At 38.3% G+C, this 22060-nt stretch overlaps 1 pseudogene; it reads right to left on the bottom strand.

Annotated features, from left to right (window-relative positions):
• Positions 1-1263: 1263 nt before the first annotated feature.
• Positions 1264-22060, bottom strand: part of LOC149163566 (GTP-binding nuclear protein Ran1B-like) — a 59074-nt pseudogene continuing 38277 nt past the window's right edge.

Raw genomic sequence — 22060 nt, 5'->3', positions numbered from 1 at the left:
TAATGTAAAACTGCTAGACAGAGTTCAGACAGATTATCACCATTTGTAGCTAAAACCTCAAAAACTCCGTTGTCAATAGTCAAAATGCTGACATCAAAGGTGCCACCGCCAAGATCAAAAACAACAATATTTTTCTCTCCACCCTTCTTGTCCAAGCCATAAGCTATTGCTGCAGCTGTGGGTTCCTTGATAATATGTGCTACATTCAAGCCAGCAATAACAGCAGCATGCTTCATTGCTTGGCGTTGTGCATCAGTAAAATAAGCTATGCAAGCCCACAAGTTAACAGTCACAATGCAGTCAAAAATTGGTTAACAATATTACCTTGAACCATTTGTAAGACCATAATTTATTATTTCTTGGCATGCAATGTTAAAACTTATGAAACTTTCCTGCTTGGTCTAGCTGATCGAAAAAAGTAAATCCCATTCCTCATTCTACAAAAAGAAAAGAATATGTAGAATAAAATTCAGTCGAGTCCTCTTCATTGAAAAAAATTCTAGCACCAACTTAAATGTAAAACCTGGCTTTCATTTACCAAAAAGAATTTAGTCCTAATTAACAAGTCTGTTTATGATTTACCTAAAAGTCAAAATGTGCAACAAACATTTTCTTGCAACAAATTACCTTTCATAGTGAAGAAAAACCAGTTAATGTTTCCAATGTCTTATTATTACATTCAAGATTTAGACAATGTGATTCTTTATGCAGAAATCAATCGAGAGCCCAATTAATGAAATGTCGATACCTTTATGTGTTCGATAGACAACATACCCACAAGAATACGCAGGTAGGCTTGATAGCCACAATTATCAACTATATAAACCAATTTTAGAGTTAATAAATCTCGAGACATAGCTAGAATTTTCAGAGAAAGTTTTAACAAGCCATAATATATTACAAGCAACAATCATCGCAACTAACATTTGCCCCAACAGTACACAACGAAAGGCACTTGAGAATTCTTGAAATATTTGAAGAGTACAAAAAGTTCTTGTACAAAATGTGCAATAGTATATAACGGAAAAAACTGTCTTAGGATATAAAAATAGCTCTGTAATGGAGTTGAACTAAGATAGCTTAGCCAACTCCACCGATGAAAACATTTGCACAGTACCCAAATCACATATAGAGATGTGATAATACTATTCTAAGCCCCAAATACAAATCAGAATTAAATGTCGGAACTCAAGAGCAAACTCCAACGATACAAAACTAATTGAATCCGCCAATCCCTAAATATGCAAAAGCATGTTAACAAAGCTATTCAAAAGCATCATCATTGTCATCTGGAAGGGGTTGGGCCGTAGCTGCTACAAGTTCTGCCTCGTACCTGACAACATAAAAGATTGTAAGCCAAAGTTTCAATATTTTACAAATGGAAGAAATTATTTCCATAAAAGTTAACAAAAAATAATAAGAAAATAACATTATACTTACTGCTATTGGGTTACAAGGTCTATCTGAACCTCAGGAGGAGCAAGAGTAGGTGACTCCACAAAATGAAGGTTTGGATCCTTATAAAAATAACCCATTATAGAATCAATGCAAATTTTTTAATATAACATTTATATTAGGGAGCATCAGAAACTAGATTAAAGGCTCACCCTGAGAGCTTCCGTGCCAAGTACAGGAATGGCTTCTCAAAGTTGTAGTTACTTTTTGCAGATATCTCATAGTATTGAAGATTCTTCTTTCTATGAAAAGTAACTTTCTTATCTTTCACTTGCCTATTCTTCACATCAACCTTGTTTCCACAAAGAACAATAGGAATGTTCTCACACACCCTGAAATTCACAAAGATATTTAGCTAATCAGTTCAGGTAGTTGTGCCACCACACAATTAAGGAACCTTCATTTCTACTTAGAGATCCAACCCCTCTGCAAAAGAGATACCTGCAAAGATCTTTGTGCCATGTTGGGACATTCTTGTTAAACACACATGGGCAACAAATGAATATGAAGGATAAAACATGAGAGTACAATTTTTATTAACAAATGATTTACATTTATAGTACATGTTGTGACCGTTGGGTTTCACATCCCAAGGTCTCTTGGACTACTTTGTCTATTCAGCTTCCACACTAACCCATTGAGGATTAGGTTTCCAACATTCCCCCCCTTAATTCGAAGGGTTATGTATGAGTCCAAGGAGAGAGCTGTAATACAAAATGTGCAAAAATGCATGGCAGCACTAGGTTGAATGTGCTCTCTAAAATGTTGGTATAAATGGCGGTGGTTTAAGGATGACCACCAACACTAGAACGCTTAGTGCAATTCCCGGAACTCTTCCAAAACTGGCAAGAAGCTGAAGTCTTCTGCTAGAGGAAGTTCTCCTATTGTTTTGAAGAGGGAAACCTTCAACCATGAAAGGGAGGTCTCACCTCGCATAAAAGGGAGAACTTCAACCTAAAAAGGGAAGTCTCAACCTATGATGGTTTAAGGATGACCAACAACTCTGGAATGCTTAATGCAATTCCTGGAACTCTTCCAAAACTGGCAAGAAGCTGAAGTCTTCTGCTAGAGGAAGTGTCCCCAATTTTGTTCCTGGAATTCTTCCGAAACTGGTAAGAAGCTGAAATCTTCTGCTAGAGGAAGTGTCCCAGATTACCAACTGAAGGCATGCTCAGGGGCATCTTTGTCTCTGGCTACAACTCTGAAATTGGTATGACAAGTTGTGGCTCAGGCTCGCTTGATGTGACTTTGAAGCTTGTAGATGACCATCATTTCCCCCCGGTTAGATACAAGGTGAGATGATGGAGAAAACTCAACTGCAAGACTGTTCAATACTCTAGAACAAGTTCTGAGATGTGATTGGAATATCTTCTTGGCTGTTGATGCCCATTGCCAAGAAGCGATCCATCCAAGATGAATCTTTGTTCTTGTAGGACGTTTGAAGCATCTGTGTGAAGAATGGGTGGTTTTATGACAGTGCTTACATGGATGAAGATCAAAACAGTGATCTTTCAAATGGCCAACTCAGTCACAGTGTTGGCATTTCATTATCTGTTGTTGTTGTTGTGGAAGAGGAGTAGAATCTGGAACAGCTAGAGGTGAACTGTCATGAGGAGCAAGTGAATTGTCATGAATGAATCCAACACTCTGAAACTAAATGGGCTTTGAGTAGTTAGGAATATGAAAGGACAAGTCCTTGTCATATCCAAGACCAGTTCTATGCTTATTGTGGACAAGCTGTTCCCAAGGTCTGATGATGGGCTTGGGAAGTGCAGACTGAGTTTTTTCATTTGCATGTACAACTGCTACTTTATTGGGCACTGGATCTGAATGAACTTCAACAATATTGTCTCGCTGTTTATGGGAGTCTGTTTCATTGTTTTGAACAGAAATAGGTTCAGAACAATGACTCCACTCCTGTAATTCTTCCTGCTGTAGCTTTGTCTCCAGCTGCAAAAACTCAATATTATCTTGTACATTATGCAAACAGGTTCTAATGTCAACAAGAGAAGCTTTGCTTATTCTTACTGTATCATGATCAGAGGAATGTATCAGAGTTTTTAAGAACTCCAATACTTCACCAATTCTGGCTATTTTATTCATTGTCAAAATTACACTGATCGCAACTATGAACTTGTAGAGAAAAATCAACACTCACTCGCAATATGTCAATACAATTGGATTTTTCAACAGATTGCAATTGTCATAAAAAATAGTGATGGCTCTTGATTTCAGTTGTGTTTGGTTATATAAGCTTCATATTTCAACACATTTGAAATAACATAAAGTAATCAACGCCATATAAGGAGCATGAATCGATAAGAAAAATGACCAACACATATGCCAGAATGAGGAGCAACCACGGGATTTTAAGAGGCAAATTTCTTAATATATAAAACCTAAAAAAGGAACAATTCTTTGAACTTTGGATTCAAAACCTCTCACGCTTCAATTTCTTCATCGGGAAGGGATGCATTTAAAACCATTTTCACACCATACACTGTCATACCATAAGCAACCTCCTTGAATGCATCATATGCAGCGCATACACTTGGGAAAGACTGATAAGCACAACCTCCTCATCTCTGCTTTACAATGCCTACTACAACCATGGTTGAAGATGCACATCCAGCAACCCAACCTTTCTGAAATTAGCAGAGGAATTCACACCTAGATTTGTGAAATCCCAACGATCTCTAACAATATTAATTCAATGTCCAACTATAATCGAATGTTGTCTCTGGATTAAGCAAATTGACTTTCCCAGAAAATAATAAATTCGTTAAAGAAGATTATTGCTTCAGGAATTAAATGCATAGTTGCGTCACTCGTTACAGAATGATAGCAACAATTCTTATACCAGTGAAGTATTTGATCTCCAAGAATCACACTACAGGCGTCTAGTCTTTGAAAGCGACAACGTACATAGAATTTATTCAGAATTTCAGCAAGCATTCATATGTGGTGGCATGTTTTAGTGGATTAAGACCCTTACACCCTCAATTTGGACATTGCACACACCATCGAACCATGTACAAGGGAATTTTTCCATCAAGCCATGCACAGAAAAACCCGTCTCAAAACTTGATTTCTTCACAGTGAGATCAACCTTGTATGAAAAATACAGTATGCCTTCGAATTCCTAGCTCATGCTCTTTAGATAGCAATCAACCTCAGAAAATAGACTCCTTCCACGTACAGGGAATAGATAGCCCACGAATTTAATGATGACTCAACCCTCTCTTTTTTTCCTTTTTTTTAAGTCTATAATGGCTCACTGAACATTGCCTTGAGTAGATAATAAGTGTCCCTTCTGCATGTACCTCAGGGAATTAATCTTTGAAAGTAAATATGTTCCCACTTAATACTGAACCTGTCCAGCTTGAAGAGGAATTCCACGACCAACAGAAGGGAGCATGCTCAGCTGAAAGGTAATGGAAACGTGGCCCAGTTTAAACAAGGAACTTGACCAACTTCAAAATGGAGGAACTTGGCCCACTTTAACAAATAAACCTCCAACAAATAGAGAAGGTAACTCGGCCTCCTAGATATAAAATGCCTGTGACATTCTGAGGATTCAATCTTGAGACGTTGGGTTTTCGAGTTCTTGTTTATATCGACAGAGTGCACCCTAAATGTGAAGTCATAAGTTTGATTGCGAGGCTCTGAATCTTCTGGCGAATGTTCGTCTCAGAGAACAGGAATTTGGCAAATTTTCAAAAAGAGGAGCAGATGAATATCTCTGAATCTTCTAGCAAATGTTCATCTCAGAGAATAGGACTTCGGAAATTTTCAAGAAGAGGAGCGGATGAAGATCATTAAGCAGACCAGAGAATGATTTGGCCGCTTTTTCTACCAATTTCCAGAGGGTGAATCCATTGCCAATGTCTTTGACCATGTCTCAAGATTTCTGGAATCTTTATGGAGGGATATCGACATGAACAGGATTAGGAACAACTGCGATATCGATAGCAGTGATCTGAACTTGATTATTGTATCACATGGATTGAAAGCCAGAGACACAAATACTAGCTAACCTTAAGCTTCCTCACACCTGTCGCAAGGTCATTGACTTGGACAGGGTGCCGTGGAGAAAATCATTCTTGTAATCCTGACAAATCAGTGCAAACGACCTCATCTAAAGCCTGGTGGATGGCCGCGGCCCATTCATGCAGTTGTTACGAATGTGGTGGCTCAATTCATTACAAAAAATTAAGCATATTCAATTCCACAGCGAGAAGGTAGCCAGAGGCTAAGCTGTGTTATCACACCCACCAGACACAAGCTTCAAAGATTTTAGGAATTGTTATCTGACAAGACATAAAAGTGCATGCAAAGGGACAACATACTAAAAATACAATTCTAAGGGGCGCCAAGGTTTTCAGGCAGATTTCAGAGCATTAGAGTAGGTGCACAGTGAAGAGTAAAATGCTCAGGTCCTTACAAGCAACAGAAAGGGCAGAACTAACATGATAGTTCTGATGAGTAGGCGCACATTGAAAAATAAAATGCTCAAGTTATTACAAGCAGTAGAAAGGGTAGAACTGACATGAGAGATGCCACAAAATCAATATGAAACTATCGAGGACAGCGCTGAGGAGATTCCAGGAAAATTCAGATAAACCGTAGCAAATACACTGGGCATATAAAACATTTGTTTACAAGTCAGTGCGCAGATATTTGACCAATCACTCTTCAAGGCAGAGTCTAGTATCGATTCTCATGCAAGAGGTCAGAATACAAAATGTTGTTCGAATTAGGACCAATGTATTTCATGAGGGAGTGTTAGTGTAGTAGATTCTTGAAAAAATAGCAGAGGGCATTAAATGTGCAGAGAATATAACAGAGAATTAGGATAAGATCAGAATGGCAAGACTGAAATTTAGAACATGCATACCTAGGTGGAGGCCACAAAACTAGTGGCTCAAATTGGAGTAAGACCAGATTAGAGCAGGACCAACAATCGCCCGCTATGATACCATGTTAAACACACATGGGTAGCAAATGAATATGAAGGATAAAACATGAGAGTACAATTTTTATTAACAAATGATTTACATTTATAGTACATGTTGTGACCGTTGGGTTTCACATCCCAAGGTCTCTTGGACTACTTTGTTTATTCGGCTTCCACACTAACCCATTGAGGATTAGGTGTCCAAATATTCTTGTAAGTTAATAGTGCAGTAACATCAAACATGATAATTACACATTTCCCATGAACACTGCAACAAACAAAATCCCAATTAGTAAATAAGAAGGAAGCAAATAAATAGAAGTGGAAAAATACGAAACTCTCGCCAATTCAATCAGGAAAATGCCAAAAGAAATAGGAAAAGCAAACCAGTATTGATCAAAACAACGAATAACACAGTCTATCTATAAATTCAAAATTAAACTAAATTAAAATTCAAATAAATATAAGTGGAAAAATACAAAACCCTCGCCAATTCAATGAGGAAAATGCCAACAGAAATAGGAAAAGCAAACCAGTATTGATCAAAATAATCAATAGCACAGTCTGTCTATAAATTCAAAATTAAATTAAATTAAAATTCAAAATAAAGAGACATAAATGATTAAAATAGAGTGTTGATAAGAAGGAACCAAAAAATGGCTCATAGTTGCTCCATTGTCATTGATATTGAGGTTAAAAGGTGTTGCTACTGAGCCCACACTACATACATATCAACACGGGAAAATAGAATTGATAAGTCAAAAGTTCTCTTGTGATCAATCCAAGTTTAAATCCATGTAGGACCTTTTTAAGCAAAAAGTTGAAAAGGCACCCCAAAAGCTCAAATGTACAATGCTCCAATCAATAGGTGTCTACTACACCTGCAGAGGATGACAAAAAACACTACTTTCGTAAAGTCCCAAGAGACCGCTCCTCTACCAAAGGATCCAACAAAGAGAATTATGACAAGGCATGATTAAGATTCTTCATATCAAGGAAAAGATTTAGTCACTAGAATCCCAAAAAAATAAGTATATGCAATTAATGGTGGTTGAATCTCCTAGAGTGATTTAATCGGAAAACTGATTGTAAGAAGGTAAAGAGAAAGAAAGGGGAAATGGCAAGATTTTCCTTAAGGCTTAAGGCATTATATTATCTTTCTAATTTACACAACCAAAGATCTACCTGCTGATGAAGAATATCATATTTGAAGTTTTGTCCATGGGCACATTTATGGTAGAGACTGTAGATCAAATTGCAGAACCACTAAAAATAGGATCTGATATTTGTAATTTTTTGTTGGGCCGCAAATTGGAAAACACAACCCAGTAAACCCTGAAACGAAGAGGGACATGACTGAAAACCTTTACAACACCGATCCATGGGGTGACCTAGTGACACTGTTTATATCAAATCTAAAAGCCAACCACATCAATATAAATTGTGATGGGGATTCAAATGTGTCCAAGAACCAAAAAAATGGAAAAAAACCTCCAAACAAAATACCATTTATTGTAGAAGACAGCACATACAGAAGCTTTGTAATTATAAAAACAAATCATATTGTACTCACGCTCGTATTTCTTCTTAAAATCCCCTGTAAGATGATGCTTCACAAAGGTTGTCTTCCCTGATTCAAAAAATATATTACAGTCAATCTAACCGATTTAAAAAGAAAACAGACAAAGTTGAACATAAACCCTATTTATAGCAAACCAGTTCCTCCATCGCCAACAATAATGAGCTTAAAGCTAGGGCAACGAGCATGTTGACTGTGTAGAGCCTAAATATAAGAGAAAGCCAAACAAATAAGCACAAAATAAACATACCAATGTTATTAGAATCCAACCCAACAAATAAAGGGTTTAAAAACAAGCACGATGAACCATGGAGATCTGTGGCATACCATTTAACAAGATTAAGAGCACATCAGACACCCAATTAGAGGACGAGACCACCGAAGGTGAGGCCTAGACGATATGAGGAAAAAAAAGTTGCATGCGAAGAGTGTAGAGTGCCCACGGAAAGTAGAAAGCAGAAACAGGAGGAATAGAAATGGTCGTGGAAGAAAACAAGAAGAGCAGAAAGCTGAAGAGGAGAAACAGAAATGAATTGCACGACAGATGTCAGCCATATGGTAGTTGAAAGTGCATGCCACTTGTCAAGCATAGAAACAAAATGTAGACGAAAAGCTCACTCAAAGGAAGGCCTATCGGCCTAATTAAACTATAACTTCAATAAATAAAAGTGTGATATGAAATGAGTCATTATTTTTTGGGCATGTGGTATTAATAAGCTATGGGATTGTTAGAAATCTTATTTATAGGTTAAAAATCTCTCTATATAAATAGAGAATTTTAATATTAATATTAAAAAATATATTTATAAATATATTAATTTACACATTAATTCTACCTTTTGTAACAAAAACAACTAACCGAGCAATTTAATTGAGCAATGATCCCATCCTTTATCATTTATGGTATATGAAGATTGATCTTATTTTAATTGAAAAATGCAAAAGATAGCTTGAAGGCTTAGTTGAGAACGTTATATTCTTTTCCTTTAGATTACTGGCTACTGCAAAATCTAGAATTTATCGACAATTTGCTAGGTTACTTTCTAAAGCTATTGGAGGCGACCCAAAAGGGAAAATACATCACATATTCTTGAATTTGTGTCAAAATGGATATATCAAGTGCTCTCCCAAATGCGGTAACTCTTGAATTCCAAGATGAAATCTGGTCGCAGAGAATTGACTACGAGAAAATTCCTTTATAATGTAAACCCACTCAATCTGCTATCCTTACTTCTGGTGTACAAGAATCCATAATTGACTGTTCCCTTTAAATTTTTGAGGACATGTTTGGCTACTGCCCAATGATCTCTCTTTGGTTCCACCATGAACTGGCTGAGGGTGTTGACAATGTAACAAATGTCCAGCCTGGTATCGACCAGATACATCTGGGACCCTATGCATTTCCTGTATAAGGTGGGATCAACATATTTGTCCTATGATGCATCAATTTTCTTCCAATTGGTGATCATTGGAGTAGCCATCGACCTATAGTCCTGCATCTTGAATATCTTCAGGACCTCTGTAGCATATATCCCTTGTCCAAGAAAGATTTTATCCTTCTGCTGCAAAACTTTCAACCCTAGGAAATAATGCATCTGTCCAAAATCCTTCATGTCAAATTCTGTGGCTAGATTCTTCTTCCATTCCTCGATGAGCCTGGATGAACTTATCAGAAAGAGATCATCCACATATAATACTAGTATTAGAGGGTCAACTTCTACAACTAGACAGTCGAGATTGGGATCATGATCTCTCTTGATGAACCCCATTTTCTGCAAGTAGCCATCAATTTGACCATACCACGCTCTAGGTGCTTGTTTGAGCCCATACAAGGCTTTCTTCAATATGAATACATGATACTTCTTCCAATGTGTCTCAAAGCCTTCTAGTTGTTCAATGTATACTTCCTCTTCTATTACCTTGTCCAAGAACTTCGTTTTGACATCCATTTAATGAATCTCCCATCCCATCTGAGTTGCAAGAGGTATCACGGTTCTAATAGATGTATACCTGGCTACTGGGCTGAAGGTTTCTTTGTAAAAAATTCCTTCCTTCTGAGCATACCCCTTAGCCACAAACCTGGATTTCTATTTTTCCACACTATCATCTACAACGTATTTATACTTGTAGATCCATCTCGAACCTACCTAATCTGTCTTCAGGCCTAGGCACGACTTCCCAGACATCATTCACCATTATAAAGTTTTATTCCACTACCATCACATCCAACCAAACTTGATGTTGAGAAACCTCCTAAAAACTAGAAGGATCCCCATCTTGAGCCACTAATGCCTGAAATCTATCTAGTTGTTTTGGCTCCCTTTTATTGTTTCTTGGTGCACCAATGAAATCTTCTGTATCCCACAGAATCTGCCGAAGTTCCCTACTAGTTCTTCGTCTAGTAGCAGGTGCTTCTATTAGCTCCTCATCTTCATGTCATTCTTCCTGTTTTGAGGAAGATTTCTTGGCTTCAGCTGGTTGAAGTGGTTTGACCAACGACTCATATTTGGACTACTCCCCAAAAGGCATTTCTTGAGATTTTCTGAAGGCACTATCTTCCATGAATTTCACATCTCGTCGAACTACTACCTTTCTACTCCTTGGAAGTTAAATTTTTTATGCCTTAGCATTCTCGCTATATCCCACTAGATATCCTTTCTCTACAGTTTGATCTAACTTCTTCCTTTTCTCCTCGGGTATACGAAAATATGCTAAACTCACAAATATCCTAAAATGGCTGACTTCAGGAATCTTTCTTGTGAAGACTTTCTCTGAAGTAATATTTCCCAATGCTCTATGAGCAATTCTATTATGGACATAGAATTTTGTGTTGCATGCTTCTACCCACAAGAATTTTGGCATATCCTGATCATATATCATGGCCCTAGCTGCTTCCATGATAGTCTTGTTCTTCCTTTCTGCTACTCCATTCTGCTCTGGATTGTAAGTAGTTTTCCACACTCTTCTGATGCCCTCCTTAGCGCAAAAATTAGTGAAGCTCTTATTAACATATTCTCCACCATTATCTGAGCACAAAAATTTTATTTTCTCCCCTATCAGATTCTCCACCAGAGATTTGAACTCTTTGAATCAATAAAAAACCTCATCCTTGGCTTTCAGAAAATATATCCAAGCTTTCCTTGAGTGGTCATCAATGAAGTTGACGAAGTATTTGGCACCACTAAGAGCTTTAGTGGACATAGGTCCGCAAATATTTGAGTGTATCTATCATAGTACACTCTTGGCCCTGTTTTTACTTATTTAGGAAATGCTGCTTTGGCATACTTGCTCAGAACACATCCTCTACATGTAGGTTTTAACCCTGTACAGAAATTACTTGCATACGAATTTTTAAACAAAGAAAATAAACAATGCGAGAGCATAACCCATAAAACACATATGCACAGAGATTTTTCCCTGGATCCCAAAATCGGGACTACCAGCTTGATTTTTCATTATGTTCCTTTCAATGTTACAATACATATTTATACATGCCGAAGCATCCAATACCATGGACCGAAAACCATCGCGTCCAGAAAACATGTGCGAAAACCATAGGTGGGTCCGCGCTGCCCCGGACCCCATAAAGTGGGGTTACGGGTGCCCTTCAAACCCCCTATTAACTATGTGGAAAGAATATAACACAACCAACCAATCTCCGACTTGTTGTTTTCTTTCCACAGGGGGCCACAGGAGAGCTTAGTCATTTTTCAGCCCTGAGATTCCCATTGCTTCTCTACACCAAGAGAATTTCTCAGGGCTCACAGATTTTGTCAATGCATCTGCAGTATTCTTCAAAGTGTCCACCTTTACCAGCAACACCTTTCTATCTTCTATCATATCCCTCACAAAGTGATATTGAACATCCATGTGCTTTGTCTTTCAATGATAAGCAGGGTTCTTTGCCAAGAAAATTGCACATTGGCTGTCACAGTATATTCTTATAGCTCCCTGTACTAACCCCATACTTGAACACAATCTCTGCAACCAAACTGCTTCCTTGCTTGCATGAGTGGCTGCCATGTATTCTGCCTCTGTAGTTGATAGTGCTACTACAGATTGTTTCTTACTCATCCAACTAACTGCACCTCCAAATAGGTTAAACACATACCCACTTGTAGATCTTCTCTGATCCAGATCTCCAGCCCAGTCTGCATCAACAAAGCCATGAATATACAACACTCTGTCTAATCATGGTCTTCCTTGGTAGCACAAACCATAGTCACTAGTGCCACGCAAATACCTGAAAACCCGCTTCACTGCTGTCCAGTGCTCCTTCCCAGGTTTTGACATAAACCTGCTCAATACTCCCACTGCATGTGCAATGTCTGGTCTAGTACAGACCATTGCATACATCAGGCTACCCACTGCACTTCCATATGGAACACGGGACATGTCCTCTTCCTCTTCTTGTGTCTTGGGACACTGTTCAGTAGATAACCTCACACCTACAGGAATAGGAACCTTCACCGGTTTACTATCCTGCATATTAAACCTCTGGAGTATTGTCTCGACATACTTCCTCTGGTTTAACCAGAGCTTCCTCTTTGACCGATCTCTTTTAATTTCCATGCCCAAAATATAGTTTGCAGCACCAAGATCTTTCATGTCGAATTTGGAGGACAATTGGATCTTCAAATCCTGGATAATTTCTTTGTCATTTCCAACCAGCAACATATCATCCACATACAAGACCAGATAAATAATACGGTCACCAATTAATTTAAAATACACACAATGATCTGCTTTGCTTCTGGTGAAGCCAAGTCCCTGTATAAATGTATCAAATTTCTGATACCACATCCTTGGTGACTGTTTTAACCCATACAGAGACTTCTTTAACTTGCATACCAGTTCTTTCTTACCCTTCACCACAAAGCCTTCAGGTTGCTTCATGTAGATTTCCTCTTCCAAATCCCCGTGAAGAAATGTTGTCTTCACATCCATCTGTTCTACCTCAAAATCAAAAGCAGCAACAACAGATAAAAGTAATCTAATAGAAGTTACCTTGGCAACAAGAGAAAAAATATCACCAAAATCAATTCCCGGCACCTGGGAATAACTTTTTGCTACCAACCGAGCTTTGTATTTATCCACCTTTCCTTCTGCATTTGTCTTCTTCTTGAACACCCATTTGCTGCCAATGGGTTTCCTTCCAGCCAGCAACTCCACCAGATCCCAAGCCTCATTTTTGTGCAACGATGCCATTTCATCGACCATGGCCTCTTTCCAGAGCTTTCCATCCTCTGAATCCACTTCTTCCTTCACAGTTCTGGGATCATTATCAGTAACAGACAAAGCAAAATTTGAACTGAAAGCAGATGGACTATACCTTTCTGGCTGCCTTCTTTCTCGAACTGATCTTCTCACAGCCGGAGTTTGTGGCACTTCATCTTCTGATTCCTCCTCTGCTGCAGAGTCTGATTCTTCCTCCTTTGGCTCAAACTCTATCTTCTCAGGTTCCTTTGGTTGGAATTCATGTTGAATAACATCTTTTACCTCTCTGAACAACACATCTCGGCTGTAAACAACCTTCCGTGTGACTGGGTTCCAAAGCTTATAACCCTTTAAACCATCCTTATACCCAATAAAGATGCACTTTTCAGATTTACTGTCCAACTTGGTTTGTTTCTCCTTTGGAACATGTACATATGCATCACATCCAAATACCCTTAGATGTGAAAGAGAGGGTTTCTTACCAGTCCATACTTCTTGTGGAGTATTATCCTCCAACGCTGATGAAGGTGATCTGTTGATCAGGTGTTGTGGCCAGCAACACCCCCCCTTTTTTCATTTAAGTGTTGACCAAAATACTAAACGAATGGGGACCCTTAGTTAATTTTTTTAGGAAAAATAAGAGTTTCCTTTACTCAAAATAAGGTTACCATCATGGGCTTAGGTAAGTCTTTTGAATATTTTAAACCTAAGTCTATGATAAGGAGAAAATCTTTAAAGTCGCCTTGCAAAAAGATACGAAATACCTCCATTTCTCTTTAAATACCAGTATGTGCAAGATCCTCGTGTTAAGAATAACATCGCGTCGCAACAAAGTAATACTCATAAAGAAAAACTTAAAAATTCACCGATCTGCAATAACGCCGATCGCAAGATCGCATATCGCAGAAATGAACCGGTAAGATTTGGCAAACATCAAACTTCTGCGATCTGCGATGTTGCGATTTCTGCGATATTGCACCCTTGCGATTTGCGATGGTGCGATTTGTGATCGCACGATATGCGAGGTTACGTAAGCAAATCATGAATCACTTCATTACGAATCCTTCGGGCACGCCATTCAAAGAAAAGCCACTTACCATAATCTGACTCGAAATCATGCACTTTTAATGATAGTAAATGAATTAGTTGTCAGTTATTAAATGAATTAAAGACGCGTGCCTTTGTAGAGATTTACTTCACGTAAGGTGGCATATTTGATACATCTGTTGCATTTAAAACTCTCCCATCACCTTTCTGGATCAGTCATTTCCATTTCACTCGTAATCTGCAGGAACGAAGAGCTAAGACGATTCAAACACAAACGCAGGAAGAAATGGGAAAGAAAAATAAAGCTCAAAGCTCCAAAGCGAAGGAAAAGACGAAGGAGATGGCGCCTTTGTATACAGACACAGCCTGTAATAGAGACGCTGGGATATCAACATGGAAAAGCATGTACAGGCTGCTAGAAGAGGAAAATCCTAGAATAATGAAGGTTGTTGCTGCTGCAGGCTCACAACACTCTTCTGAGGCGTCCTTAGAGGACCTAGCATGTTCATTTCTTCACAGGATAGCGGCAAGACCCAAAATTCTACCATATACTGATATGATCAAGTGGATACTGGATGATGCAGACATGAACAACAGACAATTCAAAGTTCAAGGACACAGGCTCATCGGATCGTTTGCTGTGCAAGACTTGAAGCTTATGTATCATCTTCCTGAACCGCAAGCGACCTATAACGCACAATTCGTTAAGAAATTCGCGGCAGAGAACCCAGACCTATCAGAGACCACCAAAGATTGGTCTAGAAAAGAGGAGCCGCTCAAAAAGGACAAAAATGGTATGTACAGCACTGGTTCCCTCACCTCTCCATATTGTCTTGCTGCGGCCATGCTTTGTAGGTTATTTGGGATGCCGTGATTCTGCCACAAACGCCGATATTATAGATTGGGCCAAAATCCTTTCTAATAATCTATACACGGCTGTTATCAATTACCGGTCTAAAAGATCCTTGTCTCAAAGGATCTATCCTCCTTTTTATCTGTCTGCATATGTTATAGATTCTGTTTGTCTTGTGTCTAAATTCCCTGTTATGGGTTGGAAATGGACTACCCAGGACCCATTGCCTATCCATGTTTATCATAAGGTGTTATGGGATTCTCAGTTCGTCCCTCACTTTTACCAGATTTTCCACGGGCTTATTTTGCCCTTGTACAGAATAATGTATGATAAAGACCCCCCGAGGTGCTCTCCCGAGGCACAAATTGACATCATCCCCATCGCGAGATGGTTCAGGGAAGAATGGTTTACTTATATTAGAGTTTTTGGAAGCACTGTACCTCCACATGTCCTACCTCTATATATCCCTGATAAACTTTTGGCTCGGGAAATTGCTTATCAAACCTGTTCAGAAGGCGGCCTGACCAAAGACCTAAAGGTCAAGAAGAAGGCCATATGGCCTCAATTTCCTGTAGCTTGTGGGGCCTTCTCATTGTTCGATGTAGGACACGCTTTCAGCAAAGTGGAGAATGTGACGTGTCTTCAATTATTTAAATTCCCAGCAAGGCCATTTGACCCAAATGATGTTGCCCAAGAGTTCACAACGAACGTCAAAATAAAAGTGTTCTCTGGAAAGAAAGATTTGTTTGATGATCTGTTTCAGAGTAAAAGTTCGCTCCAAGAAATTTTGCGGGAAGCTCGGTCGAGGTTGTCTCCAGATGACCTCCAAAGATTCATGTTATACAGGGAAAGAAGGCTGGCCAGTATTCCTCTAGAGAAACTGCAACTGCCTGCTAGAGAACCAACTCCAAGCATTAGCCTCAGCGAAAACTCTAGCACTTCCAGATCTAAATCCAACGCTGCGCAAGGAGTGCCTGAGCATCCTAAAGAGTCGGGATACGACCAGGGAGAAAACAAAGAAACAACTAAAGATACAGCTCAGTCAAGTGCAATGTCTCAACAGCAAGTTATCGCCTCCCCGCCAAGAAATGTCCCCCCTCCTGTCATCGAAGCACCACTCATCACAATAGAACTAGACAAAGAATGAGAAATCTTCAATGAATTGATCAATATTGAAGGGCAAGCCCCGAAAACACCTGTGAACAATACACAGGTAGTGCAAGAAGTGATTCCAACCATAGTCAACAGTGTCACAGAAACGGAGCACATTCCTATCGCTCCACCTTCTGAGCTTCTACTTAATGTAGAAGAAATTCCCCCACTGGATGTATTCTATAGTCCCCAACACAAAGCAGTTGTAAGGAGACAGAGGAAGAAAAGAAAACTCGAAAATAAACTGTCACAAGACGCTGAACATTTGGACGTCTTATGGAAAGACCCCAACAATAACCCGACTGAAAACCTCACTAAGCTGTCTTAGATCGCAGGAGCATATGCTTCTGCAACTATTGTTAAAGCATCGGAAGTTCAGCAACTATTGAAAGAACAAGAAGATCAGAGACAACTGCTACAACAACAGTTGCAACAAGCAAATGCTAACATTGAAGCTTCCAAACAGCTCGAGAAGCTACAGGAAGACTTTCAACATATGAAAATAGGCTATCAAAGAAGTCTAGACGAGAAAGGAAAATAATTGCAGACCTTACAAGAAATGCATAAAGATGAGCCTAAGCTGGCAGAATTTATTTCAGAAACTATTGGCTTAAATGATCAACTACTGCAGCAACAGGAAGAGTTGGGACGTAAAATATCACAGTGGAGTCACTATTGCGAGCTGAGCGATAAAATCACCAATCAATTGGTAGACTTGCGGAGTGACTATGATCAGAGTGACAGAAGGGTGACGAAATACTTAACTTGGCAGGATGATGATGAAGGGAAAAGAGCAGGTGCACCCAGGATAAACGAAAATCATAAAGAAGTGCTCTTTAATAAATGGGACGATCAAATCAGGCAGGCGGAGCAAGCAGCGGAGGCAGCGGCTACACAGGCAAGCATTCTTATCGACTGTGTAAATGAGAATTTACACAGTGCCAATTTAATCGCAGAGACCACCCCGGGATACCTACCAAATAAGTTACAACTAGAAGCAGAATGGAAGCAGAAAGCGCAGGCAAAGGGGAGAGAAATCCAAGCATTAGCCAGGTTGAATTGGGAATGTTACTGGACGTACTTGGTCAATCCGCACAGCCAATGGATGACGGTGAAATGCATCACAAACGCGGCCGAAAAAGTAGCGCCAGCTCTCGTAGATGTTGTTTTCGCAGCCCAACTCAGCGCCGAAATCAGTCAGCCAACTCTCCTCAAGCCCATGTTGAACACTTACAACTTTAAGGACCAAGTTCAGAAGTACCCTTACTTAGAATGTTGTTTTTTCTTTTAACTAGATTAGAAAAAGGACGGTCATTTGAAAACTGCATCCTAAATTTTGTAATAATACTATTATTAGAATTAGGTAGTATTTTAACCCTTCTCATGCATATAGAGAAGGGTCCAGAAATTTGTCAAAAACTTGTCCTCGGAACATGCACTTCTGCACCCTCAGAGAAGGTTTTGATGAATGGATGGATCGAGATTTATTAATGTTTGCATTTAATGTCTGCTACTGATGTTGCACTTTTGTACTCTTAGTAGATGTTAGAACAAGTAGAGGTAAATCGTTATTTCTTGAAGCTTATGAGTGAAACCAGTCATAAATGGTACTTTTATCTCTTGACCAATTTCTTCTTATATTCTTAAAGTGATATGTAGTTTTCAGTTGTTTATATGTTAATGCATGAATGTGTGGGTTACCATTTGGCACTTTTGTACGGTGGAGTCATTTATTTGTGCTTGATATATGAATAACTTATTATGTGATATGCTGTTCACAACTGTTTTGTTTAACTTCTTACGTAGAATGGTTTATCTTAATTGATTTCTATTCTTATGATAGCTGAATGATCTTTATTACCAGTTATTGTTCGAAATCTCTTTAGATCGCATAATAGAAGAAATACACCCCGGGTTAGCGTAGATTAGATGTGTTGTTTCTCATTAGATTACAATAGCATAGAGTTAGTTTAGAAGTTTGAATTAAATTAGCTTAAAATTCTCCTAGATCAGCATCATCCAACTCTACACACACACACACCCCTTAGATTGGGAAACTGGTCCCATTATCCCCAGTCGGACCTGCTATACCAAACGGATAAGGAGCTGTCAACCAAGTTCCGGGCTGGGTGGGTATCCCCCTTGTTGTCGACCCGATTTTCGGGGCTTCAACATATTTGGCGCTAGAAGGAGGGCCTGAACATAGTGTTTGTTGGAACGATTTTCAATTGAAAAATTTGAATCAGAATGGTTGCTCGTAAAATTCCTATTTGGAGTTGCATCCATGTTCCTACCTCTTCCAACACTCCACCAGAAGTGGTAAGACTCTTGTCTCAGGTAAAATTCAATGGTAAGAATAATTCTTCTGCTTTTAATCATGCCCTTCAATTTATTCAAAAAGTTTCAAGTTCTGATATTCAGAGAATTGATGAAGGCGTTTTGTGCAGGATTTTTACTCTTACATTCACGGCGGAAGCTAGAAAATGGTGCAGAACCCTCCCAGTTGCATCAATTCACAGCTGGGACCAATTCGTCAAGACTTTCATTTTTGAATTTGATTGTTATGACTATGACCAGGTATATGATGAAATTGATTATCTACGGAAACAAGATGAATCTGTTAGGGATTTTAATATGCGATTTCATCTTAATTGTCTAAAGTATGATCTTGAAAATGAACTCATGGATGAAGAATCTTCAGATTATGCTGAGTATCCCCTGCCTCCTATAGCTGATCAAGCAGAAATTAGTTCAACCTTTGTCTCATTTTCTTCTACTATGAATGAGGATTCCAAGTTGAATATACAAATCAGCCATGATGAAGAAAGTCCACAGAGCCTGGGAGTCATGCATGCTCTAATGCAAGAAGACAAAAGAGAGAATGCTGGAGGGAAGCCTACCTTGGAACCAGGAGATCACTTTGATACAAGGTCAGATAATATCATTGCAAGTCAACAAATGCAGTTCCCAAGGTTAGAACAGCAAACTATTTCTCTTTCAAAAAGTATCAGTACACAAAGGTATGATCTAAAGCCCGATGTCTATGATGAATCTGATGAAAAAAGATTTTTTCATGATGTTTTCAAATGCATTGTTCCAGAATCGCATTTTTCTCTTTATCCTGATGTTTTTAGTGATGATAATTTCTCCCCTCTCAATATTAAAGATATCTCAAAAAATACAGAGGATTATTCAAACGAGCCATCATTAGGTTTTCAAGATCTAGAGACAGCTATAGAACAGCCTTTGGCCATTTTCAAACAAGAACCACTTGACCTTCCTTGTCTGAAAATATATGAAGAAAAAGAGAAATCTAGGGAAACCTGTAAAATCATTTATGATAGCTACTTTGAAAACGAAGATGTTGTTGGGTTACCCCAAGTAACCCAACTATGCTCAGATAATGAGAGTTATCCTAATTCAGAAGTCATATCAGTCAATCCTCATTTCAAAGTAAAAGATCATTTGCATGATTTTACTATCCAAGACAATACCCCGATCTATGATTCATATCATGAGGAAACCTCCATGCCTGTTCACAATCATAACTTGTCTTCTGATTCACAAGACGAAATTCGAAGTTGCTCGGATCCCATAATTCTGGCCAGTTCTTGTGAGAAGCAAGATATTACAAGTAAATCCCAGTTGTGTTGTAACACTATTTGTACAGGTAATCATTCCTTTCTTTCTCACTTGCACTCATTTTGTACAAAATCGGATTTTGTTTTAAATTTTCAGACTTTTGATAGATTATTGTGGCATGTTGAGCATCTTATCAAAGAACATTCGAAAGATGTGCCACCATTTTGGAAAGCTAAGCTATGTCAAGGAAGTATAGAACTTTCTCAATTCCGAGATCAATCAATGTCAGACTTTCTTAAGAAACTTCTTTGGCATCCAAAACACCATCAACCAAGGAAAGTACCTTTCGAAACTTATTGGCAATTCGCGCCAATTGATAAAGATCTTTCCGGGAATTTCCATCTATTTTGCATCGAACTATTTAGTGATTTATATATGGAAACTTTCCTTTTAAACGAAATCGCTAAAAGCTCAGCTTTAACGAACAGTAGGTTACAAGCCATTGAAATTAAAAAATCATATTCACAACCTGGCTTATCATCCTTCCTATTACGAGATCATCAATCCATAACAGAAGTTCATCCTAATTTTTATGATCCAATAGGTATCCAGTTGGAAAGAAATTTTCATGAGAAAGAAATACTAGACAGAATTCCAACTGAAGTCATGCATTCTTATTCCACAGCCAACATTAACAGTCCAAGGAAAATTTCGTTCTTAATATTGATGTTTGGAAGTTACAAACGGCTAGGAATAAAAATGAAGAGATGGTTCCATTGGAAATATCATTTCACCTAGCTAATTTTCTGTATATAGTTAGAATAGGAGTAGGAGTAATTTAGCTAGGTTATTAGATTTACTTTTAATAATTGATAGGCAAAATAAGAGAAGGGATTATCCCTATTCTGAACATAACCCTAGAAAATGTCTACCTCTCATAATAGTTAAATATTTGTCTCCATAATAAGATTTGTTATGGTTAACAGCATTTGACATTTACTAAAGACACCTTTTCTCTATCAAAGATTTTGAACTTCTGCTTCTATGAACAGCAAATCTTTTGAAAACTTAATCTTTATTATCAATAGAACTTTAACCCAGATATGATGCTAGTTTCAACTCCAAGAAATTTGAAGAAAGCTATCTTGGTGAAGGAATTGTTTTATGTCAGTACAATGAAAGGTATCAATAATGAAATAAAGATTCTCTGTAGAAACAACCATTTCCAAACAACTCTATCATTGTCGTCCAGAACTTTCTTAAGGAAAGAAAATTTGACTTCCTCCCTGCTAAAGGAAATCGCAGCATTCAGAGGAACAATCCGAAAAGAAACACTATATCTCAAAGAATAAGAGGTCTCATCATGAGCCGGCTTATCATGATCACAGATATTACAACTTGCTGACTTTGCCAATACTGTCCACCAAAACAGGGCAACGACTCAAGATTGTTGCAATCAAAAGACAAGGGGTCTCATCACGAGCCAACTTGTTCAGAAAAAGTGTAAATCAAGTGAATGACTGTGTCATAATTTTTCCACCAAACCAAGACATTATTCTTTAGAGAATAAAAAGCAAAAAGTGTCAAAATGGGTTTTTCTCTGAAAAAGTTGTAAATAACCTTAAGCAGGATAAAGGATCATTACTGGGTAATAGGTAACCCTGTCGAGCCATGGACGCCTGCTGGCCGCAGAGGCTCTACTTGCGACGAAGGAGCATATTTAAAAAGGCTGCTACACAGGGGAAACTTTATTTTATGTTTTACAAGACCAAGTAATGGCTGATGTAAATGCAAGGACAAGCTGAGGATGCAAGTAATTAAAATAGAAAGAGGTTGAAACAAAACATCATTGACAGTTTGAAGTATGATATGCTTTATCTTTTTATAATAAAGTTTAAGTTCTCTGAGAAAAAAAAATTTCAGGAGTTTGAAAGCGTCAATAGAAGATCAGAGATAACTGGTTCTCCCAAGTGAATCGCCAATTGTTGTGGCCAGCAACACCCCCCCTTTGTTCATTTAAGTGTTGACCAAAATACTAAATGAATGGGGACCCTTAGTTAATTTTTTTAGGAAAAACAAGAGTTTCCTTTCCTCAAAATAAGGTTACCATCATGGGCTTAGGTAAGTCTTTTGAATATTTTAAACCTAAGTCTATGATAAGGAGAAAATCTTTAAAGTCGCCTTGCAAAAAGATACGAAATACCTCCATTTCTCTTTA

The sequence above is a fragment of the Pinus tabuliformis genome, chromosome 5_1 (genome assembly GCF_031772625.1).
Source record: "Pinus tabuliformis cultivar Carrire ecotype Pingquan chromosome 5_1, CPIR1, whole genome shotgun sequence".
In the NCBI taxonomy this organism is placed as follows: domain Eukaryota; kingdom Viridiplantae; phylum Streptophyta; class Pinopsida; order Pinales; family Pinaceae; genus Pinus; species Pinus tabuliformis.
The sequence above is the reverse complement of the archived record's forward strand: the minus strand, read 5'-3'. Positions and strand labels throughout refer to the sequence as shown.